Source organism: Megascapheus bottae, chromosome 7 (genome assembly GCF_031878675.1).
Source record: "Megascapheus bottae isolate mThoBot1 chromosome 7, mThoBot2.hap1, whole genome shotgun sequence".
In the NCBI taxonomy this organism is placed as follows: Eukaryota; Metazoa; Chordata; class Mammalia; order Rodentia; family Geomyidae; genus Megascapheus; species Megascapheus bottae.
In genome coordinates this window covers 4,039,621-4,053,570 of record NC_143515.1, presented here as the reverse complement: position 1 = coordinate 4,053,570, position 13,950 = coordinate 4,039,621, and positions in this window count along the sequence as shown.

The window sequence follows — 13,950 nt, the reverse complement described above, 5'->3', positions numbered from 1 at the left end:
ATGAAGTTCCAGGGCTGGGATTGTAACCTAGTGGTAGTGTGCTTGCCGAGCATGCACAAAGCCCTGGGTTCAATTCCCCAGAACCACATACACAGATAAAGCCAGAAGTGGTGCTGTGGCTCAAGTGGCAGAGTGCTAACCTTGAGTAAAAAGTGTCCAAGGACAGTGCCAGGCCCTGAGTTCAAGCCCCAGGGCGGGCAGGAAAAAAATGAAATTCCATTTCACTAAGTTAGACTTTACCTTCCTTAGCCACAGAGCAAGATTTTCCAAAAATAAGCCTACAAGAACATAGAACTGATGAGTGGGAGGTTGTTAACAGGGAATACATGTCAAAAAGGGAATCTAGGAGACAGCTGAGAGACCTGGTGAAGGTGAAGAGCACACAGGAGCTTGGCACAGCTCAAGTTCCAAGGACAGGAAATGATAGGGAGAGATTGGTAAGCATGAAGCCAAGGAAGCATACTGTGGAAGGTCAGAAAAGAAAGAGAGAAGCTCACAGCAGGAATGGGCCCACATGTGAGAGATGATGTCAAGTCTTCAAGGGTTGCACAGGGGACAGCAGTTAGCCTTCTGGGAAAAGGACTAAGGACTAACAAGTTTTAGGGACCCTGAGCACATGGCACAGCAGATGGAAAGAGGACAACAAAACCTAAACTCGAGTCTAGAACAGGACTTAGGAAAAGGTTGCATGTGATGACTCTGCCGGTGTTTCAGCCACAACTCAAGACAAACGGGCTAGCTGGCAGTGGCAGCAAGACTCTGCTCTGCTCCGTACGTCCTCAAAATGCTCAGCCTCAAAAGAGGCTGCTGCATGGGAAGCTGGCCTCCCAAAGTTCTCAAACAGTTCCCACAAGGACTCACGGGCCCCTTTGCTCTGTTCTCTTCTCCTTTTTCTCTTCTCCTTCTCTTTCTCCTCCTTCTTCTTTTCTTTCTACTCCTCTTCCTCCTCCTCTTCTCCTTTTCCCAATTCTCTACCTCCTCCTCCTCCTTCTTTTTCATCTTCTTCCCTTCCTCTTGTTTCTTTTCCTCCTCTTCATTCTTCTTCTCTGGCTTCCTTTCTTCCTTCCTTTGTTCCTCCCATTCTCTTTGTTTCATTTTTCTTCCTCTCCCATGCCTCTTTCAGCTTTTTTCTCTCTCAAGAACACATAAACATTCACACACACAACTATTAAAATGTCTTTGTCATCTCCCTAACTGCTATCTGTTCTTACCTAGGTTTCATAAGAAATTACATTTTTCTTGTCTCTCTCTTATTATTTTCTTATTCTCTTACCACATTCTTATGTTGAGTGCTGACGCAGTAAATTGCAGCAAGGGAGCTCATTTATTCTACCCAGGAGTCTTGGCATTCATTCCTGGAGAGAGCTCTGGTATGATGATATATAATCTGTATAATGTAGGGCTGGGGGGAGGGCATGAATTTTGAAAAGTTTTTAGAAATATTGCAACAAGAATCTTCTATCACCAACAACAGAGACATACACATGCCCACAGGCACACAAATCTTCATCTGTAAATTTCAGGCTCATCTTTCAAAATTAAGCCTACATTTCTTCAAGTGTCTGCATTTTAGTTCAAACCTTTCCATGAGTTTCTTAGCCAGTGTGATCATCTTATCCATATCTTCCTTGGTTTAGCTTACCAACAGGGCAATTATATGGTGTACAGCTAATTTTCTTAGAATACATGGCATTTCAGATCTATATATATTGGCAAATAATTAAACAGACTTTTATAGCTAGATGTAGAATGTCAATCTGTTTTTATTCAATTTATACAATTGTATAGTATATCCTTTTTTGAAAAATGTTTCCTGAGATACATTCCCCACACACATAGACACACTGACAGAATTGATTTTGGCATATGGAAGCACTCATCACAATTTGTCAGTTCTTGAATGAGAATAGATACAGATATATGCAAATATGTCTAGATAGAACTCTTGATACATGTATGTAAATGTTCAAATAGAACTCTAGATCTACAAAATATAATTATGTTACAGCTAATGTTCCACAGCAGAAGTAATCTACACATTTGTGATCTATCCATTCAGAATCAATTACAAATTTATATACATATAAATGTAACATACATATATATGTATATATAATATGCATACATATATATTAGTTGAAGAAAACATGTCTTAAATAGAAGCATTTCTATATGAACACTAATGATTGAATTTACATTCTCAGAATTAGGGACAAGAATCAAGGTCAAGTCAACTTGTGAATCCCAAACCTAATTCATTTACCAGTGATTACTTGTCGACAGCGGAGTACCTTTAAGCTAGAGTAAATCTCACAAGCGAAAATCACAAGAAATTATAATTGATTTACAAACTAGGCCTTTCCTGCCATCTATTAATCTTGAGACTTAAATACTACAAGGAAGAATTTAAAAAAATATAGCCCTAACTATATCCTGGTTGTTTTTTTTTTTTTTAAAGTCAGTGCCTTATAGGCTGTAACAGTTGTTCTATTAAAAAAGCAAACGTGAAACTCAGTTGGGTGGGTTTGGGCATGCTGAGTTAATCACAGTTAACAGGCTTCCTTTCTCTACAGCTTCTCAGAAGTCTCACTAGGCTGCCATGTGTTGCTAACTTCTGGGCAAAGGGCAGGGCATTATTTCTGAAGCTTATTGGTGCTTCAGCAATCAGAAGTGGAGCCTTCCAGCTTATGTGGTAGGAACCTAGATGCAGAATGCTAGGACCTCTCTAAACCAGTGGAATCCTGTTCCCTTCAGATCTGCCCTGTGGCCCCAAGTCAGGCCACTCAGGTGTCCTGGAGTGACTGGTAGAGCTTGTTCCAATGCAAGGTCTCAAAACCAAGGGACACAAGCACAGCCATCAATCACAGCCTTGCCTTTCAGACAGATTTAAGGAAAAAGTTTGAAAATTAAGGAAAGTTCCTCAAGGTTGTAATTTATTATAAGTATGGAGTTCCAGGAACGGGAAGGAGGGAGGGTGGAGAAGAATGGGTAGAGAACTGTACCCAAAGACCACCTAAGAGGATGGACCAGGATTCACAAATATTCTTGCGTTCATGACATCTTGAAGAGATGTGTCTATTTAACCACGATTGTAGACATCTCCTTGGACAGTCAATAGAATCAAACACAAGGTTTGGGTTTTCCAAACTTTCTAGGTCTCTTTGGCGTTTCCCTCTGAAAACAAGACCCTTATCACAGTGACAGTGCTTTACATTCTGAATCAATATTTAATTCATATAAGTTAGCCCCCCCAAGCAGAAAATACTGTCAGACTTGGCAAGGAGACTTTAAATTTATGTTTTAATTACATGGCCATTTCATCAAAAAGTAGACACGGTGTCTGTGGTTTAGGACTTTGAAATAAACCTTATATGAGAGGGGAAAACCCCCTTGCACATAGAGGCTATTCATGGTCCTGTTTATGGTTTCTCTACCTGTGAAGAGGAAAGAGGCTGTGCTGGTGGAAAGGGGAAGTGGGGAGGGGAAGAACTTGACACAAATTTTCAGGCAGTGAATATTTGCTTCTGCTCAACATGAAATTGAGGTGTGGCCTCTTGAATTTGAAGGAAGAATTTTTTTTCTGCATGCAAAACTTTTCTGGATTGTTATGTAATGTCACTTAGAAAAGGAATCTTTCTCTGAACCACAAGGAATGTTTTGTTGGAGAGGAGGTTGTAGAGGGTGGAGGATTGTTAAAGAAGGGGACAGATAAAAGGAGAGAGACCTGGTGAGAGAATGCAGGGGTGCTGTTCAATGTGCATATATGAAAAAGGAGTCAAAGAACTCCATGAGCCAGTGTTTGAATGGGGTTTGGAAGAAATGAGAGAGAGTGATGAGAAAGGTTGTTATTGACTAAAATGTATTCTAAACTAATTTGTTAAATTGAAGCCCCTTTGTACAAGTACTTAAAGAAAATTATAAATGAATTTATAAAAATAGCTCTTAAAAAAAGAAATTGAAATAAGAAAGAGAGAGATTTTTTGTACCAAAAATTAAATAAGGATTATTTTCATCTTGCTATGAACATTTTCATCTCCAGTACTATAATACTACTTGTTGAGGAAAAAGATCCCAACTATGACTGATGATTGTACACAAGCAGAGTAACCCTTCCCTATCTTTTGAGAGGCACTGAAATCAGTGGGACTATTTTTATTCAACCTCAACCATTTCTGATTTTCTTTTTGTTATTTTTTTTAATGGTTAACATGGCTTTGGTTGTTCTCTGTTGAGTTCTTGAATTGGTCCATGTTTGTGAAACATGGCCTAGTCTAAACTGTTTACATGCCTCTCCTCCCCTCCTACCCATGGGCCCAACACCCCAGGGGCAGATGGTACAGGAAAGTGGGAGGTCATTAATGGCTTCATCCCTATTATCATCGGCCTCAAACCCGTCCTGATGATGCACTCTGCTCTGAGAGGGCTAGGAAACCAGTATCTTTCATAGTAATGACTTCCAGTTTGCAGCCTTCATTTGTTATATTTCCTCAAGAGCTGTTGTGTTGAGATTAACTGCATAAATGGTCTGCAGCTGTCTGTTATGAATTAAGGGAGTTTAATCAAAGTATTTCTAATGTACAGCATAATGATAATACATGGGGGAAGTACTATTTAAGAGATAATGATGGCTTCAGAAGATCACTGTTGTAATGTTTAGTGCATATGCCTTCAGCATTGAATTTGTTGTTGTTCTGAATATGCTTAATGGATCACTGAAAAGCTGCCTAATGCGGGATTGTTTGATGGGGCTGACAGAGCTGGAATTAGCCCATTGCTGTTTACTGCATACAGCCATTAAGATTAATTGCTGCCAGATAATTTTGACTGTTTTTATCTTCTGGAAAAAGTGTCACTAATGGGTTTATAAATTGGTTCACTATTACTAATACTAAGGCCAGTGTAACAGGATAGAGTGTCAGCTAATTCTAAAGATAAAGGTAAAGGGGGAAAAAAGTAGAAAGGACTATATGGCTTGCTAGTTTTAAGGGATACTGTTATCTAATAACAGACAGACTGATATATGATTCTCATTAATGCTGTTTCCTGAGCTTTGGGTTGAACCTAATAGATGCTAATAAACTTTTATTTGATGTTCCATTAAAAAGCTCAATCTGTTTTCTGCATTAATGCCCACTGTTGTTTATCACATCTTTGATGACTAAAATCCAAATTCCAATCTGTTCCATAACCAGGTTGTTGTTATTATTTGAGAACCTTTATACCTGTGTTGGGTTCTTATATGTGTTAAACTCATACAACCAAACAGAGAAGAATTTAAAAAGAACAAACATTTATAAGAATGATGTATGGGACAGAAATTACCTGCGACATTCACAGTTCTGGTATTTTGGTACAATGTCTAGGCAAGCACCTAGGAATAATATATTGACATTCTACCTATTGTGTAAGGATTGCTGGCAATAGGAAGTAATTTCCAACATATATGTAATTTAGCTCAGCAGTAAAATTTATAAAACATTTCATATATTTAACTCTTCAAAGATTACAAGACTGAGCAGAACACTAGGGGCTGTAATATTAATTACTCAAGAGATCTGAGGATCATGGTTTGAAGCCAGCAAGTAAAGAAAAGTCAGTGAGATTTTTGCCTCCAATTAAGCTCCAAAAAGCTGGAAGTTAGAGCTATGGCTAAAGTATTAGAGCATCTGGCTTGAACAAAAAATCCAGAAGAGGACGTGAGGCCCCAAATTCAAGCCTAAGTTCCAGTAATAAATAAATAAATAGATAGATAAATAATTATAATAGGATTAGGAAAGTTTGAGCATGTTTTCCTACAGAAAGTCACTTTAAGTGACATGATTCTAGTAGATTATCCACGGTACATCCAAAGTTTCCATCTGCACCTAACTACCTAAGCCAGATTCTTTTTTTCCCCATATATTTTCTATTGTAATTAATAGAAGGGTTATATTATAATCACCAGATAGAAGGTGCATTACTTCACATACATTGATACCCTTTCTTATGTCTTGGTCCCCATTTTCCTCCCCTGCCCCTCATCTTGTTTTTCCCCCTTCCCTATCTGATTTCAAATAACCAAATACACACACGTATATATATATATATATATATATATAATATATATCAGATAACAAGTTGAAATACTGTAACAATATGAGCTAACCCAGGGACAGCAAAAGAGATGAGAGATAACATAGTACATTAAGGACAACAATCACTCATTATAGGGCTTTTGTTTTTATATCCTGGAGGTCCTTTCATTTAGCATCATACTATATGGCCTTATGTATCTAGGTTTTGTTCGATTGTAAATCTCTGCTAGGAGAGCCCAAGGTTTCTACTGATTCTTAAAGTGGCTTGCAAACATCACTTAATACATCAGCTAAATATGGCTAGTTTACTATAATTAAAAATAAAATCCTTGGGCCGGGAGTGTGGCCTGGTGGTAGCTTGCTCACCTAGCATGCACAAAGCCCTGGGTTCGATTTCCCAGAACCTCATACACAGAAAAAGCCAAAAGTGGCACTGTGACTCAAGTGGCAGAGTGCTAGATTTGAGCAAAAAGTGTCTAAGTTTAGTGCCCAGGCTTTGAGTTCAAGCCCCAGGATTGGGGGGGAAAAAAGAATAAAATCCTACTGATTTGACTCTCAAACATGTTCATTATTTATCAGAAAACTAAAAGTAAATGAAAATAAAAATAAACTGAACCTGACAGTAACTAATTAGTGATGTAGGAGATCAATGATTCACAAGTTGTTCTTTCCTCAAGAATGGATCCTGCAAGATTAAAAAAATGTTTCTTTTGTGAACTCAAAAGTGTATTTGCATTTTTATCTGCTTCTTATATTGTACCAAAAAGTTTAACACTTAAAAATACCTAATCTTGGGGGGGAATGGGGACCATGACATGAGAAAGGGTATCAATGTTTGTGAAGTAATGCACCTTCTATCTGGTGAATATAATGTAACCCTTCTATTCATTACAATAAAAATATATGGAAAAGTACCCAATCTTTTCATGTATAAAGCAATATAACTGATTATCTTTCTCCCTCTTTTGGTGAAGGAGAGGGAACCCCCACATATATATTTAATAAAATCTAATGTAAATATTAAGAAGTTCATTGTCTTTTGTCTTTTACAGTCTTGTACTACAATGACATAGAATCATGTATTGCATTGGATAAATTGTTTTTCTCTTTCATGTTTTCAATACTGACACTAATTTCAATATTTAACCTAGAGCATATAAAAAATATGGGCAGAAGTTTTAAAGCACTGGCCATGTTTCCTTATCCTAGTCTCATGACTGAATACAGAGAAGGGATTTGAAACCTGCTTTCATCTGAGCACTCCTAAGGCCTTGATCATGGCACACTGTTGAAATAATAAAACACTGACATTTTTACATGTAGCAGCAATTTAGAAATCACAGAGATGCTTTGCACAGTATTACTTGTGTCCATTCAGGCATCCAGGCTGAACATAAATGCATTGTTCCACTCAAGAAAACCTTGGTTTTATGATCTGTCTTGCCTCACCATCTCTAAATAGTCCCTATTATGTGCCACTAAACCAAATAAAATATATGATCAAATTTCTCTCTCAGTATGTGCTATAATCCTTCAAGCCAATGAACCATTGCAAAGCAGTTCTATAGTTCTAGATCTGAACAAAGGTCATAGCTCTTCCTGGACCCTCCAACATCTTCGAGTTCAGAATGCCTGGACTGGAGCCACCTTTCAAAGAATAGAAGCAGCAATAGAAGCAGATTTCCAGGGTTAACTCCTGGCTCTGCCTCAGCTCTAAGAGACCTTCCACCTGTTGTTTCCACTAATAGAAGACAGCCTTGATGGTACTCAGGCTGGAAACTGAGTATTTCAAGACTGGTTCTCATCATGGATACCCACCAGTATCAGTACAAAGCACAGGACACTCCTGGTGGACAGGAGAGTTCCCTGAAATGTAGAGATTGAGAAATGCTGCTTCCATTCAACCTTAAATCCCCTCCATTGTTCAATTCAGTGACAGTGAAAAGTTGCAGCAGCAGATACTTTGAGACTCTTCACAATGTGGAGATTTAACGAGGATTCTGCAATTGTAGGCACACAGTGACTGCTGCCGAGAGAAGCTGTATTCACGGCATCCCTTGACATCTGCCTCATTTCAATAATTTCCAGCCATTGAACCTCTGTCTGAATGAGCATTAGGAAACGGAGGCATGTTTGGTTACTAATTTGAGATTCTCTCTCTCTCTCTCTCTCTCTCTCTCTCTCTCTCTCTCTCTCTCTCTCTCTCCACACACACACACACACACGCACACACACACACACACACACACACACACACACACACACACATACACACTTTGAATTTCAGACTTCTCTGATTTAGGTGCCTGCTGCATTTCAGCTGTATGACCAGAAGCAGTGGCATCATCTCCAAGAAGAAGGGAGGATACCCAGGACTTTTCATCAGCTTCTGCCGAGGGATGCAAACATCTCCTGGTAGAGAACTGAGCTGAGACTAAAGCTTCATTTCCTAGGGAAACCCTGAGAAGGTCACCTGAAGTCTCTCACAGGTGAGAGAATGCCCTTCAGTTATTACAAGCCCGAATTTGAAACTGTAACCCGCTGGTTTGCTCAATGCATTGAATAAATGCTCTGAGACTGATTTGCCCTTGGACATGATGAGCGGCTCTAACTTGCCTGGAAAAAGTCAAACATCTTCCCTGTGGGAGACATAACCCTTTCTATCCACCAGCTTTGTCACTGCTCTTATGGAGAAATGTCTGGGAAGCAGAGCTAGCAGGAGTGAGTGTGTGTACTGTGTTGTTGTTGTTGTTGTTGTGTGTGTGTGTTTTCCAGGCTAGAATATTTACATCTTCCTGCCTCTTCAGTCTCTCATTCCTACCCATTCCCTCACATGCCTCAGAACTGGTCGTCATGATTCTCAATCATTTTGGTTGGTCGAATCAAGAGAGTACTGAATATTCATGGTTGTCCTGATTAAATAGTAGATATAAATTAATGTCAGAGATCTGCATGTGTGACTCCTGAGCTTATTATAGAAACAAGTTTTTCCAAGAAAATACCGAGCGTATTTTTGTGTACATGTGTGCCAATCCTGGAGATTGAATTTAGGGTCTGGGCACTGTCCTTGAGCTTTTGTGCTCAAGGCTAGCACTTTGTCACTTGAATCACAAGTCCACTTCTAGCTTTTTGATGAGTAATTGAAGAGAATACTCCCACAGACTTTCCCGCCCAAGCTAGTTTCAAACCACACTCCTCAGATCTCAGTTTCCTGAGTAATTAGGATTGTGGGCAAGAGCCACTGGTGTCTGCTGGACCTATTTTCATGTCTCTTTACTTGCCAACATTTCTCTATACTGAATCAACTTAAGATCACATCCTTTGCTTCTCTTCATTTATGGCACTGACCTTGTAAAACTTCTTCCCTTCACGTTACAGGAAGTCTAGTGGTATGAGGGACACTCCCAAGACTTGGCCTAAGACCTATCTGATGCTGTTACTTTAACCGCATTCACTCACTCATTCTTGGATCTGTGAACCTCACCAGCATTCTGTCATGATGGTTAGGGTTCATCATGAAGTGTCTGATAGTGATTCATTTTTCTATCACATCCCGACTGCTTCCAATGTTGTATGATGTGTGATGCTTTTCTCTGCAAAACTAAGGAAAGAGATGGTAAATTGAGTAGCTCTAAAAATTGCCCATTGGGCACACATCATTAAATAATTCTATATGCAATTCATAAGGGGAGTCAGTATGAGGATTAACACACCAGAAATTATATGTGGGGGTGGGAGAGGTTATACACCTTCTATGTTCTTTGTTCTGGTATCAGAACACCTCCACTCAGGGATGGTTCTGCCCACTCTTTAACAATTCCTACCTGGAAAGAAGCATGACCTCTGAGTGCCCCCCAAAGGGAGATTATTGCAACAGCATTTAAACTATCTTAGCAACTGACTGGAAACATCTTTGTTTCCTTCACATTATTCTTATTTCCATTATAACTAGTTTTTTTGCTATCATTTTTTCCTTCTTACTACTTCCTACTTCTCAATCCTTTTCTTCTTCAGTAACAAGTGGATAGAAAAATACCAATACTTGTCTTGCATATGATATATATTCCTTTCTTCTTCATCCCCCAAAAAGACAGTTCTTTCCATACACCATCATCTGTGTTTTCCTGTACCATTACAGATAGTCTTCCATCCCATATCTTTGGCAGGTGTTTTTGTTTATTCAAATTACCTTCATCTTCTCTTTTTCTAATGAGCTTGTGAGCTTTCTGAAAACCAGGAATATTTGCTTTCTAATCACTGACTTCAGTCTATGAAATAGTGTCTCACTGCTAGCTAGTGCTGTGAAATACTCAAACCTGTGCAACTGCCACTCCAAAATAAAATAGTTTAATGTAGCAATCAGCTTGTTATAACTCAGTTCCAACGTTCCCAGAATTACTGAATGCCTATCCCATAGTCTCAAGAATTCTACGTCAAGGTCTGTCTACATGTAGTTACTGGAAATATAGCAGCTAGAGAGTTTCTGGACTTCATTCTTTCTTATAAATCTCAAGGCCTCTCCATTTGGCTAGTTAGGCTTCCCTGCAACATGTCTGCCTTAGGCCAGCAGGACTATTTACCAATTTTTTTTTTACAAATATTTGAGATGAAGTGGTCCTGTGGAAAGACAGAACTATGAAACCTTTCCTGACTTCTTGTTTGTCTTTTTCACTGAATGCTCATATCATACGGGAGGCGCAAACTTGTTCAGTTGCTAGTGTGGGGTGGCAAGTGATTGGACTCTGTTGCCCAGTGTGAATATTGAAAGACTCACAAATGCATCAGACAAAGGAGCTATAAAGTCATCTTCAGAAAACACATGAAAGTTCCTGGCTTGTTTGTTAAAAAAGCAAGTACCTTCTAAGCAGTTTTTCCTATTACGGATTTAACGTAACCTCCTGCTTCAAAGAACTATATTTTCATTCAGATGCTTCACAGTTTCCATTGGATATTATATTCCATCTTATTTAAAATGGCCTTCTGGATTCTAACACCTCAGTTTCAAAAAGCATTGGTTTCTTTACTTCCTGTGCTTTCCTCTTATGATTTTTCTAGACTTTTACCCTCTAATTCACTAGAGTTTATATTTTCATAGTCCATCTAGAGGAGAATACAGACAATTGTATATATCCCCTTCACCTCAGTAACAAGATCCCATTCTACTCACCACAATGAAAACTCATTTCTTTTAAGATTTGACATATTTTCTTCGTACATAAGGTTCAAATTTTTGTTCTGATTCCTGACATGTCTCAAGTCATTCAAGAACACAAGGAGGTGTCATCTTATCCCAGTTAAACTAGCTCTCAGCAAAAACACTAAGAGCAAATTCTTTAGAGGATGCATAGAGGAGAAAACTTAAAAAAACTGAAATATCTACTAATTATATATCTAATAGCTCTTAGTGAATATAAACCTGAGAACTAGAAATGGGAGGAAAATAAAAAGAAAATGAATGGAAACCAAGTGGGTTTATACAAATAAAGGTAATAGTTTGCTTAAAAATGGATCAATTGATAAACAGACTCAGAAACTATTTCCATTAAGTAGATTTTATCTATATGCACAATGAAAGGTTATTTTAGCAGGTTAGACTAAGGGGAATCCTGCAGAAATAGAAGTTGAAGAAAAAAGGTATCTAGGAAGAAGGGTCATTCAAACGCATTCTAGACAGGACTAATCAGATCATGCGGAAGCGAAGACAGCTAGTGCATGTTGAACTTATGAGCAAAAGAAAAATGTAGTTCAAATATGAATGGATCTATGTAGACTCTGCCTCAGAATCATTCCTTTTGTCCTTCTGGCATTTTCTACTGTGGCTAAAATGGCTCTAACTTCCCCATTTGATTCTCTGTTGTTCCATTGCTTATGAAACTCAACACTCTCAATTTGAAATATCTAGACTGGACCATCTCAAAAAGTTCTATACCCCCTTCGCTGAGATTCAGGCTCTGATATCACCAAAACAATGACCGCGGCAGTCTTCCCCAGATATTGTACAATATGGCAAAACTGCTTACTATTCATGGCAGATGAGAATTTATATAACTCCAAAGAATTATTTAATTGCCTCTCTCCATTTATTATATAGGTAGTGAATTGTAGCAGCCTACAGGAAAACTAGCCTCATCCAGTTCACTTGATGGACAAGTGTTTGTTTCTTAATGTGTTAGCGATACTGTCCCTCCATCGTGGAGTCTATGTCTTAAGACTTTACTTCTGCTTTCTCTCTTTTTGAAAGTGGGCTGTTTGGTTTTCATGTAACTCCACAAGCTCATGGACTATGCTTTCCTCTTGTGAATAATCCTTGGAGTACAAGAATCAACCCAAGACACACCACCACATGTAAGATTTCTTTAGCATTTGCTAGCATCCAATGCAAAGCAAGGCCTTATGCTCCATGTGAATGGGGCTAAGAAGTATTTCTGCCCACCAGGAGAGGATGAAAGATAGTACTAAAAAATGAGCCTCTGTTTTAGTGCACATGAGAATCCCATGGCAAACTGGCTAAAACAGCCTGTGGAATTTAATCCCTGTGGTTTAGCATGGGGCCAATAACTTGGCATTTCTAATCAATTCCCTGGTGATGCTGATGCTGGTATAGAGGATACATTGTGTGGTCATTGATTTGAACCTTCACATCTATACAGGCATCATGTCTGACCAAGCCAAAACTAGTAAGGAGTAGGAGACTTGAGAAAATGCAAAAGAGAATTGGTTTAGTTAGCCTAATAATGGGTAGCTATGTTAATAAACCATCTTCATATTTTGTATATGAATATATACAGCTGATTTTCCAAAGGACAAGGATTGAGCTACTTGACTAGAACAGTCAAATCAGTGATGAGCAAGAGCAACTCGACAAGGTGGTCAGCAGGGAAAGCCCACCAAGGAGACAGAGAGAGTCAGTCTTAACCACTATTGAGGAATCATCCCCAACGGTCACTTCTGCTTTTTGTTTGTTTTGTCCTCGTGTGTGTGTGTGTGTGTGTGTGTGTGTGTGTGTGTGTGTGTGTGTGTGTATGTGTGTGTATGTGTGTATGTATTGGTATGGGGCTTGAACTGAGAGACCGAGACTCTAGGTGCTGACGCTTAAGTATTTTCCTCAAGGCAGATACTCTACCACTTGCGCCATACCACCATTTCTGGCTCTGTGCTGGCTAATTGAAGAGAAGAATCTTATATGGACTTTCTTGCCTAGGCTGGCTCAAATGGTAGAGTGACAGCCTCAAGCAATAAAAATTTTAGACTGCACCCAGTTTGAAGTCCCAGAACTGACACCCAGAAAAAGGAAAGAAAAAATAAAAGAAGAGGTGAAAGGGGAAGTAGAGGAGGAGGAAAATTCAAATGTTAAGTTTTGGAGCCTCTTAGGAGCAACAGGGAAAGGAGAAGGCTTTAGACCTAAAGGATTGTATCCCAAGTTGAAGTTCATTGTCAGTGCAATGGTATTCAGTGTGTTGGATCTCTGTACAAAAGTTCAGTCATATCTAACTTTGTTACCTGATATATTGCATATATGTTTATTTCTTTAATTGAAATGGTGAAGAGAAGGGGGAAAACAAGATGATTGGGAGGAGGGGTAGGGAAAGGGGGACAAAAACATGAAAAGGGCTATCAAGGTTCGAGAAGTAATATACCCACTACCTCAGGAATGTAACTGTAACCTCTCTATACATTACCTTGACAATAAAAAAAATTCAGTTCACAGGAGTCTCAGTTCTAGTCATTTTATGAAAATTCAGCTGGTACATGTTCTTGTCATGTTTCATCTTTTTTCTCTTCAACATTAATCTCTCTTACACAGCCATTCCTTCTCAACCCTACACATTCCAATCAGTGCCATGGATCTGCTTTCATCTTTGCAATCTAGACAGAG